At 38.5% G+C, this 18,160-nt stretch overlaps 1 protein-coding gene across 1 annotated transcript in view; it reads left to right on the top strand.

Annotated features, from left to right (window-relative positions):
* The window catches only part of CNTNAP4 (contactin associated protein family member 4), a gene marked incomplete at both ends in the record, with an annotated part of 283,127 nt that overhangs the window by 159,683 nt on the left and 105,284 nt on the right, over nt 1-18,160 (top strand). The window lies entirely within an intron of this gene.

The raw sequence follows: 18,160 nt of genomic DNA, 5'->3' as shown, positions 1-18,160 counted from the left end.
AGCAATAAACATTTACTTAAATTTGCAATATCAAGGAAGCTTCTGGGAAAAAAATAGCGAACAGAAGACTATTGCTGTGGAATGAAGAGCCAATAAGTACACTGGATCTTTATAATTTCTCTTTGGACAAGGAGAAGACCTGAGATTGCCCATAAGTATTTCATATAGTTTCTTCTCGTGAGGAGACTGCAAGACATCAGACTCCAGCAGATTTAAAGTTACTGCAGACAAGGAAAGAGACATCTTGTATACTGATTTGTGTATATCCTTTTCTAATCACTTTTGGAATTTGTAAACTGCTTTTTAACTATTAGGAATCTTTGGGTTGACAATTTTTTTGGCATTGTATAAGTTTCTTTCAATCCTTAGCAAAAGAAGCTTTAAATAAGAATATTTTTTTAAAAAAAAAACAAACATATTTTGGAATAAGCAGCAAAATGTTTTTGCTGAAAATTTTTGAAAGTCCCGATGTATTTGAAATAAAATTTTGGAATTAAGCATAATAATTTTCCTTTTTTTTTGTGCTTTTTCAAATGCTTTTGTTTTGAATTATTTTTTTTTAAATTATACTGAGTTTGAAGGAACCAGAAGGAGTTAACGATTACAATTAATAGGATAATTTAATTTAATAATGCAGAATGAAGCAAAATATTTTAACATTGCACAGATTGCAGGATATTTTTGAACAATGGACTCAGAAGTTAATTTTAAAAGTGTGAGAATCTATAGTTAAACTGTATTTAAAAGATGTTACTGAGGAGGAACAAATTTTACTTGACGATATTGAAACTGATCTGAAAGTGGCTGTAAAAATGAAAGGCTACAAGGGGAAGGAAAAAAATGAAAACAAATAAACGTTTAGGACATTATTTGAAAGAATAGAATAGAATAGAATAGAATAGAATAGAATAGAATAGAATAGAATAGAATAGAATAGAATAGAAGTGGAAGGGACCTTGGAGGTCTTCTAGTCCAGCCCCCTACTCAAGCAGGAGAACCTATACTATCTCAGACAAGATTAAGAGTATTAAAAGGAAGGAATAAAAAGTTGGCTTATTTGATCAAGTTTAAAACAGATAATCTAATGGACTTTTGCTGATCAGGTCTAAAACAATGAGGCTTTAAGGATTTACAAAGGTGATATGGGAAGTACAGATTATTTGTTGTATTTGAATAGAAGATGATAAATTATTTAATATGATGTACAATTTTAATAATTTATCACATCTTAAAATTTGTTATGAAGGGGGAGGTTATTTTAAAATATTTCTTATCTTTCCCTTTATTATATTCTTATTTATTAAATAATAACTTTGTTTTCTATTTTTTTTCTTTCTCTGTTTTGTTTTCTGCTTTTTCTTTTTTTGGTTTATTATGTTTGACTTTTTATTTGTAAGTTTTAATAAAATCACTATGAACAAATAAATTTTCAATATTAAAATATTTAAACTCGCGCTGCATTACTTTCTTATGTGTAAACTGGAATCTCAAAAAGCCTCTGAATAAAGACATGGATTCCAATAAGGAGCATGAAAAATGTTAAGTTAGAAGAAGCACAGATGAAAAACAAAGCAATATTAGCATTTTTTTTCTCAAATATTCTTCAAAGCAGTATAGCAGCAGTCCATAAATAAAATAGAAAAATCCAGATCAAAAAGCAAACTATCTCTTCCTGGTTTCTATGCAACATAAGTAGGTCAGCCACTTTGGTGGCTTTTGCTATTATATTCTTTTAAGTCTTTGGGAAAAAAAGTTCTTAGCTCCTTCAAAGTTGATTTTTTGCCATCGTTATCCAGACAGCTAGCAATACTGGAAATCCAGATTCTGATGCTGCTCAGTTCTTACATTAAGTGATTATAGGCCATTAAGTTAAAAGAAGAAGAAAAGAACAGGTGAACTTTATTCCAGGTACCCTAACATGATAATAGACTTGACTGCATTTTTTTTTTAAAATAGTGGTTAACTTTCATTTTCTCTGTCATTGCTTCATCAGAATATGTATATTATTTATTCTGTGGGCTTTTGGTGTTACTATGGTCAGGATGTCAATTTTCTTGTAAAAAAATGAAATTAAAATAGGCAGTACTTCAGTCATTAAATAAATATTTGCTGGAATAATTTGCATAAGAGTATCCTGAATTCAATTAATTCTCAATTTCCATTAACTATTACGCTACAGTAGTGAAATCAATTTGACCTGGTGAGTTTTGAATTAAAGGATGGATTAAGAGTTATATCTCTATAATATCTATCATACTCTGATATTTATATATACAAATGAAATGGAATTTTAGTTGGTTCTACACATTTTTTTTCCATTTTCTGCCCTAGAGAAACTTTCTTTGCATTTTGGGAGAAGAGCAACATACAAGAGAAACACTCTTAAGAATGGCCCAATACAGATTTCTGCATGAGGCAAAGGATAAAATATCCCCTTTTGCCCTTGTCATTGAAGATTTATGAGACACATGGTGGAACATAAAAAAGTCACAGGACAGTTCTCAAATACCTCATGGCTACACCCTATACCACAACCTGAAGTAACTACCTCACTGTTTCTAATGGTATGTCAAGCCATTAAGAGAAGAATGGCAGAAATTATTTGTACTGTTATCAGGGGAGTTAAAAAGCAAAATCTTTATTATGGCCTTACAATTATTAATATTTTTTTTAAAAAAATAGATAAAATGCAGTAAGATTACACAAAATCAATAAAGTAGTAGCAATAACACAGATAATGGTGCAGTCACATAAATTTGTAAAAATCTTCAGATGTAGGAAAGATGGATAGAAAAAAATGCCCCAAAATCCGGTGTCAGGGGATTCAAAATAATTCAAAATGGTGGCTGTGTTCATGTATAGCAGGGTTGTCAAACTGCCGGCCTGCAAGCCGATTTCATCATAACAAAGCTGCACCCACCCCATTGCCGGCAATGCAAAAAGAGTCGTGAATACATCATGACCCATCACGTGATGTGGCGAGTTTTAATTTAATTTAATTTTTATTAGATTTATATACCGCCCTTTCCCGAAGGACTCATGGCAGTTTACAAGGTATTTAAAATCAGCAATACAAAATACAAAAGTTAAAAAACAATTTAAAAAGATTAAATTATCCCTTAAAATAAAAACCCCAGTTAAAAAATTCTCAGCCTGGGCCGGAGAGCTCAAAGAGCCAGGTCTTCAGGTCCCGGCGGAATGAACGAAGTATAGGTAGCCCTTAGTAAGCAGCATCAATTAGGACCAGCAACTCCATCATGTCATGGTCGCTAAGCAGAAAAATCACAGAGTTAAAACCTCACTTCCCATTTGGTCATTAAGTGAATCACCTGGAAACTTCATGTGAGTGCATCTTGCAGTTTTGCTTCCACATTCTCCATTAAAAATAAAATAAATAAATTAACTCTGCTTGTTGGCCATCACATGATGTGGGACACCGTGATAGTTGTAAAAGTGAAGACTGGTTACAGAACTGGTGTTTTTACACTGTTGTAACTTTGAATGGTCATTAAATGAGGCTGTTGATAAATGAGGAGTAGCAGTAATCAAAACTCTTTCCCTTTTTATAGGTGCTGTGCTATACACAGAAAAAGATTTGGGGCTTTAATTGTGTGATTACTATTGTCATCTTGACTTTTTTGACCATCCTTCTCCACAGGCTCCATGATTGTTCCCAAGCAATTGACTTGGATTTGTTAGCAGGAAGTTACCAGGAGTTTTGCTTGATTCAAAGGAGTTTTGAACTTTGTATTAAAGCTTCCTTACAGTTCTGGTGGGCCTAATATTTGTGAAACTGAAAAGCACAGAAATAGGACTATGTAATTTTAGAAGCAGTACTTCTAAACTATAAACAGAAAAAAAAAGTGAGAATGGCATGCTATTTTCTTCCTTCTGTTATTTTTTTCCGCTGAGGTTGGATGCCTTTCTTCAACTTACAGTTTTAGCTATCACATCTGATGGATTCCCATGAAATAGCATGGAAATGATGATGAATATTTTAATTGGAAAAAAATATTTACGTAACAGAGTACATGAGTATTGTAAACCTTTAATTTCTTTCTTAAGCCTGTTTTTAAAACCTATATTAAACAATCTGTCCTAAATTAAAAAACAACTGAATTACATGATTTTTCCCCCTGAATCAATGGTTTATGGATCATTAGTTTACCAACTACTGTATTTATGTAGTTATATATTCATCAATCACATGAAGACTCCCCTGTAATTAGATCCCACATTGTTTGTATTTTTATTGTTGTCAAAGGCTGTCTAAGAATGCAAGAACAGAGCAGCATGCAAACCTGAATACACTTCATGTCATGTATGATAATGTAAAAATGTGTTGCAAAATATCCATTTCCTGGATATCTATATATATTCATTTTCTTCACACAAAATGTATTTATTTGATCAATTTATATCATTGCTCTTCTTACATATGTGACTCTGAGGTAGTCTTTTATTCACCAACTTGCTTATTCTGCTAGTCTGCTCATACCAGCATTAACCCTTCCTTCCTTCCTTCCTTCCTTCCTTCCTTCCTTCCTTCCTTCCTTCCTTCCTTCCTTCCAAATCTGTCTTATATGAGTAGCATGGTTTGCCAAAGATTCATTGCTATTGCTATATTCCTATACAATTGGTATTTAAAATAAAAACAAATCAAATTAATTTAAGAATATGTGAATGAACTTTACACTGTCCCATACAATAGCATTGAAAAGTCACTGTAACATTCTTCTTTTGCCAACAGAGATAAGCTATAACATGATTGGCATAAAACATTTCAAATATACGATACCTTTGGTCCCACATAACATTCTAGAACTGTTAAAAAAAAATTGGTTAGCTTTTGGATCCAAAGGGGGGGAAAAATCCCCCCCCCCCCGGTTATCATACTCTTAACTCTTTCTTTGCTACATTTAACTTTTCAATGCTTATTGAATTAGGGACAACTTCTTCCTAGTTATTTCTACCCATCCCATCAGATCTGGCAGTGTTAGTCCTTTGAGATAGCCCAGATAAGAAGCACAAAACAGGAACATCAGCACAAGCTTTATTGAAAGGTTACATCATAGAGAATCTTGGAAGTTTATTTGCAAGTCTGAAAGTAATTTTCTCTGCACCACCTCTTTTCCAGCAGTTTTCCAGATGGTTTTCCACTTTCCCAGAGATTAAAAGGAGAGGCAGGGGCAGAAAAATACTTTCAGACTTGCATGATTCTGCTTAATGTAACCTTACAATAAAGCTTGTGCTGATATTCCTGTTCATGCTTCTTCTGAAATGCTTATCAGACCATTGCCTAAACTGTGGGACTTTCCCTCTGTCTCCTAAGGTCATTCCCACATACCATCCCAGGCATGTGAGGCATGTTTCAGGTACTGTTAATTAAAGATTGTCACTTTGCAGGATCCAGAAAGTGGTCCTTTTTCTATTATAGTGCCTGCCCTTTTGAACATCACAGATGTTCCCCAAACTCATTGGCCTTTCAAAAAAAGGCCAGTGAAGACTGAACGTATTCCCAAGACTGGGTTGGGTAGTTAGAGCCCATGGGGCATTTTTTAATTTATTAGATCTGCTTTATATGGGCAGTCATTATATGTTTTATGTGTTGGTGTTTTCTGATTTTTATTTAGTCCTATGATGTTTATTATCTGTTACTAGATAACCCAGAGCTTCTGCGGTGAGATGGCATTCACAGAACTCTAAATACATGAATAAAATCCCAAGCAAACAATTAATATACTCTAGAACATTGCTTAACCTTCATGATGGGGTTGGATAAGAGAGAACAAGAGGGAATTCCATCCAGACCAAATGGAGATGCTATTGGTAAAGTAAAAGCTAGGCTCTGGATTGAACTGGAGTTTGCTTTAGATGGGCTCAGAGAAGGAATTGTTTGCAGTTTGGAAGGACTCCTCAAGCACCAGCTGTCACAGGATATACAAGTAGCACCTCTACTGTATTTGCATAATTATAGATAATGTGTTAATTGCACCCTTTCTTAAAATGACCAGAGCTAGCATCAATTCTCTATCCCTTGGTTATAGAGATTATAAAAATGTGCTGTAATCTAGGAAACATCTGGAAACCAAAGTGGGTACAAAATAGGCAAGTAGGTGACCCACTGCAAGGCCCAGAGATTATATGTGTATAATGAACGATTTTCACTAGTTTTCAGTTGTGTGGCAGGTACAATTGAAAGTGGTGCTATAGATCCTGAAGTCTGCTATAACATCTCACTGCCTATGGCTCTGTTCCAATTTAGATCCCCCTTTCTGACAGGAATTTGACCATCTGGTATGTAGGAAAGGGCATTCAAAGGTATGGGACATGCTTTGGGCTCCTATTTCCAGATTACAAGAAGATGATAGTGAATTAATTTCCCGATTTAATTTTAATTCATATTTTAACTGGGTTTTTCCCCCCAATTATTATTAGCCACTTTGTCTACTAAAGGGAGGGGAAAAGGCAAGCTCTAAATCAAATAAGTAAACTGAGCACCTATAGATAAGTTTTTTAAAAAAAAAATCATCTGTATTGATCATGCAAAATGTGTGTGATATTTGGATTTAGCATTAAGAAAGAATAAACAGAAGTAAAAATTATAGTATCCAAACTTAGAGATAAAGCACAAATAAAGCTTTTACAGAGTGATACATATTACAGAGATTATAAAATGATAGAGTCAACCTACTCCCTTTGTTCATAAACAGTTTTACTTGAGAAGTTGTTCATCCTTGATATAAAGAAATTATCTCCTCTCTTATGCACTCACTTGCTATTGTTTACAGCAAATTAAACCATAGGCTCCCTATGAGCTTTAAGAAATAACTTTTCAGGATATAATGATTTAACTGAAAAGATATGGATGCCCAGGAGTCATCAAATCTCTATTTTTATTTTGGTAATAAAGGAATGTATCAATATGGAGTCATATATTATCTAGCAAGCTACGTTGATAAACGTTTCACACAAAAGAGATGCTGAAAGCTACAGAAGATGAAAAGCATTTACATTATAGCCAAATTATGTGGCTTTTGCTTCATAAAGACCATTGCTTTTGTAAAAGCCTATCCCTCAGAGAGTCCAGGCTGAGTAAATAAACATGAGAGAATTTGGACAGTTTTATTACAAACAACTTTCAGAATGATGAATTTATCTAAAGGAGTGAAGAGAAGCTTTGTAGAACTTTATGGTTTTGCATTTCAAGACCATTCCCCCACCAGTTAATAAATAGATTGGTTTTATAAAAAATAATGGTTACATGATTTAATTGAAGCAAGTTGGATTATTTCAGAGTGAGTTTATTTTCCAGCATCATGGAATTGTAGCACTGGCAATGATACATAGCCACAACTGCAAGGAGTAGATTATTGAAAGCATATATAAAAGCAATGCATGCCAGAGCCAAAATGGACCTTGAAAATGGTGACCAAAGACTCCTCAGAGGCCAGGAATTGAATTGTACGGAGCGAGAACACAAAGGAGCAGGAGAAATGGCTTTGAGGGGAGAGCAGCAGTCTCTAGGGAAATACCATTTGGTGGAGGAAAAAGCCCTTAAAAGGATTAAACAGTTTTGGGGGAATAGCAATGAAGACTTGGAAACATTCACAGAGCTCTCAATGGGGAAGTAACCATCAATGAGAAATAGCAATGAAGGGGAAAGTAGCATTTGATGGAGAAATGGCATTTAAAACAATAAGCACTGTTAAGGGAACAGCAGGGAGCCATTCCTAACGTTGGAACACCATATACAATGTAGAGGGCTTTTGTACAGCTTTTTTGCCTTGCTGGATTGGGGAGAACACAGAGGGTACACAACATAGGTAAGTTTTGAAGAAGCAGGAAAATGGAGAAGTGCGCATTCCTTAGAACTGTGGGGGTCAGGAATTCAGAGTGAAAAATGGGTAGTGTGAGAAGATCCTGTATAGATAGATAAGGAGGAGGGAAAGGGGAGGAAAAAACAAAAGGTAAATTATGCTGAGCAAGGATGTTGTTTTTAAAAACATAACAAAACACAAGTCAGTATAATATGATAGCTGTGGCAATGTGAAACAAGCTCCACCTGTTTTGGGGAGAGGTGTAGGAAGAACTTTGATTGCATTTTGGCCCTGAATCATTGTTAATGTTGCTTCATCAGGAAGTATTCAGATTTGTTTGAAAAGAACACCACAGAGCAGGAATTATTGCTTGTTAAACGACTAAACTTGCGTGAGCAGGAAGGTCCCATCACATAGAACACTGAAGACCCATGTCAATGTGTAAGCAATCATAAAAAAGGACTTTGTTGAGGTTCCTTTAAATGGTTATGCTTTTCTCCAAAAATTAGACAAAACCACTGAGGAATGTGGTTTTGCAATGTGTGAGTGTTGGTTGCAATGGTGAATATATGTTACAACCCTATTTGCCTGCAATGAAGCAGTGACATCAATTCATTCCCAAAGATACATCATTTTTTAAAACAAACAAAGAAAGAAAGAAACAAAGCCTCCACTATTCTGATCATTATGTTCTGGTGTTGAGGATCTCCTTCACTGATAGAGACGCTGTCTTCATTTTACAACCTGGCATAGTTCTTCATACTTAATGGGACAGTATAATCAGTAGCCATATATCATTTTCGTAATGGATTTATAGCCTATCATTATGCAAATGAATGCAAGTCTGTGACCCAGAAAAAAATGAGAAAAGCAAGCCCCATTCCTTCTGTAGCTTTATACTTGGGAGGTCCTCTTAATCATGGCTCTTGATTAAGCCATCAAAGGAGGAGACCAACAGTCTCCCAATAACTTCAGTCTCTCCACTTTTCTGGTTTTTTTTTGTGTTTTTTTTGATGTTTTGATATAGCCATCCTACATCCTTTAGCTTTTCAAGCGTTTGCATCTTGGCAGGGCTCTGCTTGTGCACCTGTGACAACCATCTTGATTTTTACAAACTCCGCCAAGGAAACTCTTGCAACTTTGCATGTCTCCAGGGGATTGAAAATATGTAGAATAATCTTTTAAAAACTTTTATTTCTATGTGCAGCTATGTTACCACTTGGTCTTTTTTACTCCATGCTTGGGGGGGGGGGGGGAGTGTGAATTCTGAAGCATGAGCAATAACACTGAGAAGAATGAAAGCAACAGCAACCTTTTTTGAGCTTTTTTATTTTATGTAATTTTTGAGCTAAAGTGGGACAGGCTTGGGAAAACTAATCCATTTCTAATCAAAACTCATTATCTTTTGGTGGCACTTAAACCCTGCAATCATTTGTACACTTACTTGGGAATAAAACTCATTGACTGCTCTAGAGCATAACGACTCTTAATTGAATGTATTTTCTATACATTTCATGATTCTGTATCTTAAAAATATATGATGCAGTGATGATATTGAATTATTAATTATGTAATTATAAATTATTGTTAATAATAATACACTATAAATAAATGAAACCAGGAAGGCCTATATTTCTATATCTCTCTGTACATACAGTCTTTACAGCTGAATTGTAACTATCTATAGTTATATTCATAACTATATTCATTTTAATATGAATAATGTTAATTCATTAGCATTTAATAATACCAAATATACCTACTTAGCCTTCAGATAAATTGTGGCTCCATGTTGCTTATTTTGAATAGTTAGTACCAATGTTCAGACGTAAAGTGTTCCTGAGAGGAAGAATTAACTTTTCACAAGTTTAAAGCCATTTGATTTTTACAAATTCTTAATTTTACACAAGTTTCCTTCTTTTACACCACAAATAATATACAATTCTTTATTTTTTTTCAAGGAAGCTGGTTTTCTGAGGATCTAAGAATGAAATACTATGAAATAATATATTTGATTAGAATTCCCTTATACCTTGCTATTTGGGAATGATCGGAGCTATACAACACAGAGCTGAAGAACGCTAATAGAGGGAAGTTTTCCCTCTTCTGGTTGATTATCATGCCATGGAGTCTGACTTCCTTGTGTTCTTTCTTCCTTTACTTTGTGAATTATGCACCTTCTGAAGAGGTTATGGCAGATTGCCATCCTGCTTGATATACAGCAAGTGGTGCCTTGAATATAATGTGCTGAGTGACGTAGTGTTCCTGACCCTGGGCAGAGTGTTAAGTATGCTTCCTCCTCTACCACACTTCCAACTTTATTGTGTGCTGCCCCCAGCACACACGTATACTAGGTGTGCATCTATTTTTAATGATCTGGGGACATTCTGAAGTTAATGGATTGCCACATGTGCAGGTTTTCCAATTATTCCACTTCATTTGTTTCTTCTGTTCTCAATAAAATTTTGGAGGAGAAATAGCAGGCATTTTAGTGAACCCAAGGGGTGTTATAGTTTTTTTTCCCCATTGGACTTAATCTCAGGTGACGGGCAGAAAAAAAATGCTTCTGGAATAGAATAAAATAGAATAGAGCTGGAAGGAACCTTAGAGGTCTTCTAGTCCAGCCCCCTGCTCAAGCAGGAGAACCTATACTATCTCAGACAAGTGACTGTCTAGCCTCTTTTTAAAAATCTCCCACGATTTCTGGAAGTAAGCTATTCCACTGGTTAATTGTCCTCACTGTCAGGAAGTTTCTCCTTAATTCCAGGTTATTTCTCTCTCTTATCAGTTTCCAACCATTGTTTCTTGTCTTGCCCTCTGGTGCTTTGGTGAATAATTTGACCTCCCCTTCTTTGTGGCAGCCCCTCAAATACTGGGATACTGCTATCATGTCTCCCGTTTCTTTCTTTTTCTTTAGATTAGCCAAATCCAAGTCCTGCAACTGTTCTTTGTATGTTTTAGTCTCCAGGCCTTTGAACATCTTAGTTGCTCTTCTCTGAATTCTTTCCAAACTCTCAACATTTTTTTTTGTGTGTATGTGATATGGTGACCAAAATTGGCTGCAGTATTCCAAGTGTGGTCTTACTAGGTTTTATAAAGTGGTACTAATACTTCATGTGATCTTGATTCTATGCCTCTGTTTATACAACCCAGGATTGTATTAGCTTTTTTGGCTGCTGATACACACTGCTGGCTCATGGTTAAGTGATTGTCCACTAGGACTCCAAGATCCCTCTCACAGTTACTGTTTTTAAGCCAGGTCTTGCTCAATCTGTACTAGTACTTTTGATTTTTCCTGCCTAAATGTAAAACTTCGCTTTTCTCTACATTGAAACTCATTTTATTGGATAGGGTTCATTGTTCATGTTTGTCAAGATCTTTTTGGATCCTTAGTTGGTCTTCTGGGGTGTTGGCTACTCCTGCCAGTTTGGTGTTATCTGCAATTTGATGAGTTCCCCTTCAATTTCCTCATCTAAGTCATTGATGAAGATATTGAAGAGTATTGGGACTAGGATGGAACCTTGTGGTACCCCACTGCTTACTTCTCTCCATGTGGATGTAGTGCCATTGAGGACTACTTATTGAGTACAGTTTGCCAGCCAGCTACAGATCCATCTGGTGGTGATGTTGTCTATTCCACCTTTTTCTAGCTTACCAAGGAGTAGGTTGTGGTCTACTTTATCAAATGCCTTACTGATGTTTAAGTATACTATGTCCACAGTATTTTGCTGGTCTATTAGTTTAGTCCCTTTGTCGAAGAATGAAATAAGATTGGTTTGACATGATTTGTTTTTAACAAACCCATGCTGGCTACTAGTTATAACTTTGTTTGCTTCTAGTTGTTCACAGAGGTGCTTTTTGATTATCTTTTCTAGGATCTTCCCAGGTATTGATGTTAAACTGATAGGTCTGTAGTTTCCTGGGTCTGTTTTTTTTTTTCCTTTCCCTTTCTTGAAGATGGGAACCACATCGGCACTTTTCTAATCTTCCGGTACTTCCCCTGTGTTCCAGGATTTTTGAAAGATGTGGTGCAGTGGTTCTGAGATAACATCTACTAGCTCCTTCAGAACTCTGGGATGTAATCTGTCAGTCCCCAGTGATTTATATTCATCAAAGTTGGTTAGGTGTTATCTTTCCATTTTCTTGCTTATTTTAATTTTTGTTTCTAATTTGTTTTTTGCAGTGGGTTTTTTTGATATGTTGGGCTATGGTTTCTTTTTGTGTGAAGACTGACGCAAAGTATGAGTTAAGCAGCTCTGCTTTCTCCCTGTTGCCATCTTCTCTCTTTAGTGGACCTACAGTTTCCTTGACCTTTTTCTTGTTTTTAATATTTCTGTTGCAAGTTTTTGTTCATTCTGAGCCTTTGCTTTCCCTGACTTCATCTTTACATGTTCTGGCTATCTGCTGATAATCGGGCTTAGTTAAGTGCCCCTCTTTCCATTTTTTGTATTTGTCCTTTTTGTCTTTCAGTTTGTCAGAGAGATCTTTGTACAGCCATGTTTCTTCTTGAATTTCTTGTTGTTGTTGTTTTTCTTTTTCAATGGTATTGTGCTGGTTTGGGCTTTTATGATCACATTTTTGTGAGTTTCCCATGCTTCTTGTGTTGTTTTCCACTTTAGGATTTTCATCAATGGGATCTTTTCTAAATTCTCTCTGAGTTTGTTAAAGTCAGCTCTTTTGAAGTTCAAGATATTTCTTGAATTGTTTTCTGTTGCTAGTGTTTGTGTTATATTAAATTCCAGAATGACATCTCACTTTCGCTCATGTTTCTGGCAACTTCAATTCCCTCTATCACTTCTTCTCTATTAGTTTTAGAATTAGAATTAAGTCAAGTGTGGCTTTATGTCTAGTTCCCTCCTCTACCTTTTGGATGACAAAGTTGTTGGCTAGGTTGATTAGGAATCTGTTTGATCTCCCACTCGCTGCAGAGTTTGTCTCCCAGTTGATATCTAGTTAGTTGAAGTCTCCCATTACTATTGTGGTATGCTTCCTACATACATTTGTTAACTGGTTGGCAAAGAGTTCATCTATTTCTTCTGATTGGTTGGGTGGTCTGTAATATATATGTCAAGTTTCCGACATATGGGCTTTTCAAGTGACTCTGAGGCATTGTTTACCTTAAAAGTCCTTTATTAGCCTAATACACCGGCAAATGCTTGCTCGAAGGAAGCTGGAACCTGACATGTCTGCCCCTTGCACAATATATTAAAACACAATTCTCCCTTTCTAATTTTGTCATTAATCATATTCTCCAATTAATTTAAAGAATCAGTTTCCCTTCTGTTAGAAAACCTGCCAAGGTCTTATCTTCCTTAGTTAGAGATGGCCTTGAAAGTACAATCCTACTCATCCCCCCTCCTAACCTTAAATTCAATCTCTTAAAGCAATACACAAGTTTAACATATAAAATGGCTAGTTCTTCATCTCTTCTCAAGCAGTAACATTCAATGTTAGCAGCGTTGACATCCGGCTCCCCTTACAAAAAGGACAGATCATGTAATGTAAACAAAACACAAGTTAGGAACTGGCTTTTGGTTTGTTGGGGTGTTTCTCATAAAACATTTTTATAAGTCTGTCAGCTTTCACATCAGTAGATTTCACCCAAATGGCTTCAGACAATGGGTATCCCTTCCATTGTACTAGGTATTTCAATTTTCCCTTAAAGATTCTAGAGTCAAGAATATATTTCACTTCATAATGGGTCTGACCTGCTACCACAAGGGGTCTAGGTGCTTTCTTATGGGGAGGTCTTAAAGTGGAGGTTCAAAAAGGTTTCAGCAAGCTACAATGGAACACCAGGCGAATTTTCCCCAAAAGTCTGGGTAGTTTCAATTTTACTATGACCGGGTTGATGATTTTCACAATGGGGAAAGGCCCCAAGAATTTCAGTCCAATTTCTTATTGGATAGTTTAAGGTGTAAGTATTTGGTCTACAAATAGACCTTTCCCCCAACTTGGAATGTTCTTTGGGGAGCTCTCTTATTGTCAGCTTGCTTTTTGTAGGTCTCAAACGTCTTTTTTAAGGCCACCTTTCTATTTTTCCAAACTTCTTCCCAGCTCCTCACCCAATGATCAAGAGTCTGGGAAGCGGAGGGTAACTGAGGGTATTCTGGTATGGGGTTGATTTTTTCCCCTGTGGCTACACGGAAAGGAGTGTAGCCAGTGCTGCTATGTACTGAAATATTGTAAGCCACCTCTGCAAAAGGGAGGAGGTCAGTCCAGTTTGTTTGTTGGTAAGAGATGTAGCATCTAAGGTATTGTTCCACCATTTTGTTGCGGCTCCATTAGTAGCCAGGTGAAAAGCAGTTGATAGGCCTTGAGATGATCCAATTAATTTAAGAAAGTTTCTCCAAAATTTCGCTGTGAACTGCACCCCTCTGTCCAAAAGTATTCGCTTAGGGGAGCCATGTAGTCGATAGATATGTTTTAGGAACAACTTAGTCAGATGTTGAGCTGATGGAAGTCCTTTGCAGGCAATAAAGTGAGCCTGTTTTTAAAATAGGTCTATCACAGTCCAAATGACAGTATTTCCTCTACTGTCGGGTAGTTCTACTATAAAGTCAATAGCTATTTCTTCCCATGGTTGAGAAGGTTCGGCCACCGGTTGCAGTAACCCAGGGGTCTTTCCTGGGATTCTTTTCATGGTGGCACATACAGTACAGCTTTTGACATAGTTTTCTACATCTCGTTTTAGTCCCGGCCACTAAAATTGCTGGCGAATGAGATGTAGAGTTTTTAGATATCCGAAATGTCCAGCCTGTTTAACATCATGGCTGTGTTTGAGGGCATTAAGACGAAGAGCTTGAGGCAAGTACAATTTTCCCCCCTTGTAAGCCAGACCCACCATGCATGTTAGGGATGTCTGATTGTCTTAAACCATTGATCTCACTTTATTTTCTTTAACCTGGGGTCATCAGGATTAGGGGTCCTGCGAGGTGTGAGTTGGGCCGCAGTTTGTGGACCAGGGATAATTGCCTTGTGAACTTCTTCGCATTTGCTTTTGTATTGTGGCAATCAGGAGAGTGCATTAGCTAAGAAGTTTTTTTCTTCCTTGTATGTACTTTAGAGTAAAGTTAAAATGGTTGAAGTACTGTGCCCATCGTACTTGTTTTGGGGACAATTTGCGGGGAGTTTTTAGTGCCTCTAAATTTTTGTGAGCTGTCCATACTACAAAAGTCACCTTGCTTCCTTCTAAGTAGTGCCACCAGTTTAATAGCCCCCACCTAATAGCGAAGGCCTCCTTCTCCCAGACTGTCCATCTCCTCTTGATTTCAGTAAATTTCTTAGAGATGTAAGCACAAGGTTGCAGGACCCCACTTTTATTCTTTTGCAATAACACCGCTCCGACTGCCACGTCGCTGGTGTCTGCCTGAATTACGAAGGGGTCCCCTGGGCAGGGGTGCTTTAGGACCGGTTCAGCCGCAAATAGTCTTTTTAAATTTTCAAAAGCTTTCTGACAACTCATAGTCCATGCTAGCGGTTGGCCAGGTTGCAGTTTTCCCCCTCCTTTGCCCGTTTTGAGTAGTTCTGTAAGAGGTAGAGCAATCTTGGCAAAAGAGGGAATAAATTGACAGTAGAAGTTGGCAAACTCTAGGAAGCTCTGGAGCTATTTGCGAGTTTTGGGGGGCTGCCATTCAATTATGTTTTTTACTTTGTCTGGGTCCATTTCGATACCCTCATTGGAAATTCTATAGTCAAGATAATCTAATTGGGTTTGGTGAAATTCACATTTTGACAATTTGACATAAAGTTTGGCATTCAATAGTTTCTTTAACACTTCTCTGACCAGCCTTATGTTGTCAGTCATATTCGTGCTGTATATCAGGATGTCATCAAGGTATACTAGGACCCATTTGTATAGGTGTTCATGTAGGACGTCATTAATCAACTGCATAAATACAGCTGGGGCCCCCTGCAGTCCAAATGGCATGACTTTGAATTAGTAGCTCCCCAAGGGGCAGTTGAAGGCCATCTTCCACTCATCCCCCCCCTTTATTCTTACCCAGTAATATGCTTATCTCAGGTCTAACTTTGTGAGAATGCTCCCCTTTGCTAGGTGGGTTAGCAAGTCTTTCAGGAGGGGGGGAGGGTATTTATTTTCCACACTCACAGTGTTTAGGCCTTTATAGTCCACACAGAGATGAAGAGACCCATCTTTTTTCTCTTTGAACAACACAGGGGCTCTCACAGTAGACTTGGCCTGTTCAATGAATCCCCTCACTAGGTTTGTATCCATATATTGCTGCATCCATATATCGCTGCATTTCAAGGGGAGACATAGTGTACATTATTGGTTGGGGGAGTTTGGCCCCTGGTAACAGTTCAATGGAACAATCATTGGGACAGTGAGGAGGCAAGGTATTGCATTCTTTCTTACTAAACACCTCTGCTAGGTCCTGGTACTCGCTGGGGATGAGCAGCTCACCAGGTGGCCATAAGGCAGCCATGTGCACTTGCTCATTGGGTGGTCTAAAATCCCCTGTAACATCTGTTGAATCAAGGGGGGGATAGGGCCCTATGGGTAATCTCACAGTTCTCATTCCTTTTTCCCACCAGATAAATGGCTTCCATTTGTCTAGCCAGGATAGTCCTAGGATCACAGACTCAGACATCTTTGGAGCTACCAGGAAGCAAATAAACTCCCAGTGCTCACCTATTTCCAGGTGTAAGGGCTCCGTTAATTGCGTGACTAAAGTCCCTCCAATTAGGGAGCCATCGACTTTCTCAACCCTCACAGGTTTGGAGATCGGCTTGGTGCGTATGCCCAGTCTCAAGGCACACAACAGGCTAATGATGCATAGGGAGCAGCTGATATTGAGTAGCACTTTCAGGTCTACTTGTGCCCCTGAATTAGGGATTATGAGTTTAGCAGGCAATAAGAAGGTAGGATGCATCGACTTACCATCGGGTCATTCTCCCCATCATCGCCGCTGTCAAAACTGGGTAAAGTGGGGGTGGGTCCGGTCAGTGGGCCAGCGTCCTCCTGGATAGGGGACATAACCTGGGTAACAGGCTCCTGGGTCGCCCAGTTGTAATTTTCTCTTGATGGCTGCTGTGCGGGTTTCTTCCTCATTGTTAGATCTGGTCTACTCTGCTGTTGTGGGTAAGGAACTGGGCAGTTTGCTGCTCGATGTCCCTGCTGTCCACATTGAAAGCACTTGATTGGCAGACCTGTAGGTGGTCTAGGTCTTTCAGCAGTAGCAGTAGTTGGGGTTTTTTGGGGGTGGTGGTACCTATCTGGATCCTGGTTTTGGTGCAGCTTCAGGTGGGGAAGGCTTTTTATAGCAGGCAAGCTGGACATCTAATTTCACTGCTGCCTGGTACCATTCATGCAGCTGGTTGGGTACAGCTCAGTAGATACATGCCTGAGAAAGGTGGTCATCTAACCCTTCTCTAAAAAGATGAATTATTGATTGCTCAGGCCATCTTTCTATCTGACCTACCATCTTTCAAAACTCCTGCACGTACTCTAGGACAGGCCGGCCAGCTTGCTTTACCTTATGGATTTGTTCTTCCTCTTTGAGGGCAATAGATGGGTCCTCAAATATTTCCCTCAGCCCCAAGAGGAAAAGGTGGGGGTCCTCCAATTCAGGGGTCTGCTCGTTATATAAATTGTTCAACCATTCAGATGCTTCTCCCTCTAGGTTGGATGCAATGACATCGACCTTCGCACCCAGGTCCAGGTAAGAGTGACCTCAGCGATTCAAGTGAAAGCGTACTTGGTTGAGGAAAAAAGATCAGTTTCTCTGGGTCCCCATCGAAGGTTGCTTTGAAGGGTGGGCTCATCATTGCTTGCTGGGGCCCCCATTGCTGCTGGCCGCACCCTAGTGGTTGGTTCAATGACTGCTGGGCCCCCCATTACTGATGTACCCCCTTGGTTGCTGGATCAATGGTTGCTGGGGCCCCTACTGCTGTGGCCTCACTCTGGTTGTTGATTCACTGGCTGCCAGGGCCCCCACTGCTGCTGGCCCCATTGGTCCTGCTGTACGTTGAGGGGTTGCACATTTGGGTCCTGCTGCTGCCACCCTTGCTGTTGTCCTCCCACCAGCTCCTGATCTCCAGGCTTCTGCACCACCCCCAGCTGTTGCAAGGCTTCTATTAGCTGGGGCAAGCTCAGAGGTTGTTGGCCTTTCACTTGTTGGGGCTTCCCAACCTCCCAACCTTGCTGCAGAGGCCCCAGGCTGGGGTTCTCTGTCTCTATGGGTCTGGAGGGCTTAGCAGGGGACTCCTGGGTCTGGCAGGCAGTCTGATCTGCAGACAGGATTTTCCACTTACCCGAGTATTCAATCTCAGGTGGCCTGGCTGCTCCAAGGCGCCTGGAGTCTCCGCTGGGCTTAATC

This window comes from Vipera ursinii, assembly GCF_947247035.1.
Source record: "Vipera ursinii genome assembly, chromosome: 2".
Lineage (NCBI taxonomy): Eukaryota > Metazoa > Chordata > Lepidosauria > Squamata > Viperidae > Vipera > Vipera ursinii.
Note: the sequence above shows the minus strand (reverse complement) of the source record. Positions and strands in the feature narration are given on the sequence as shown.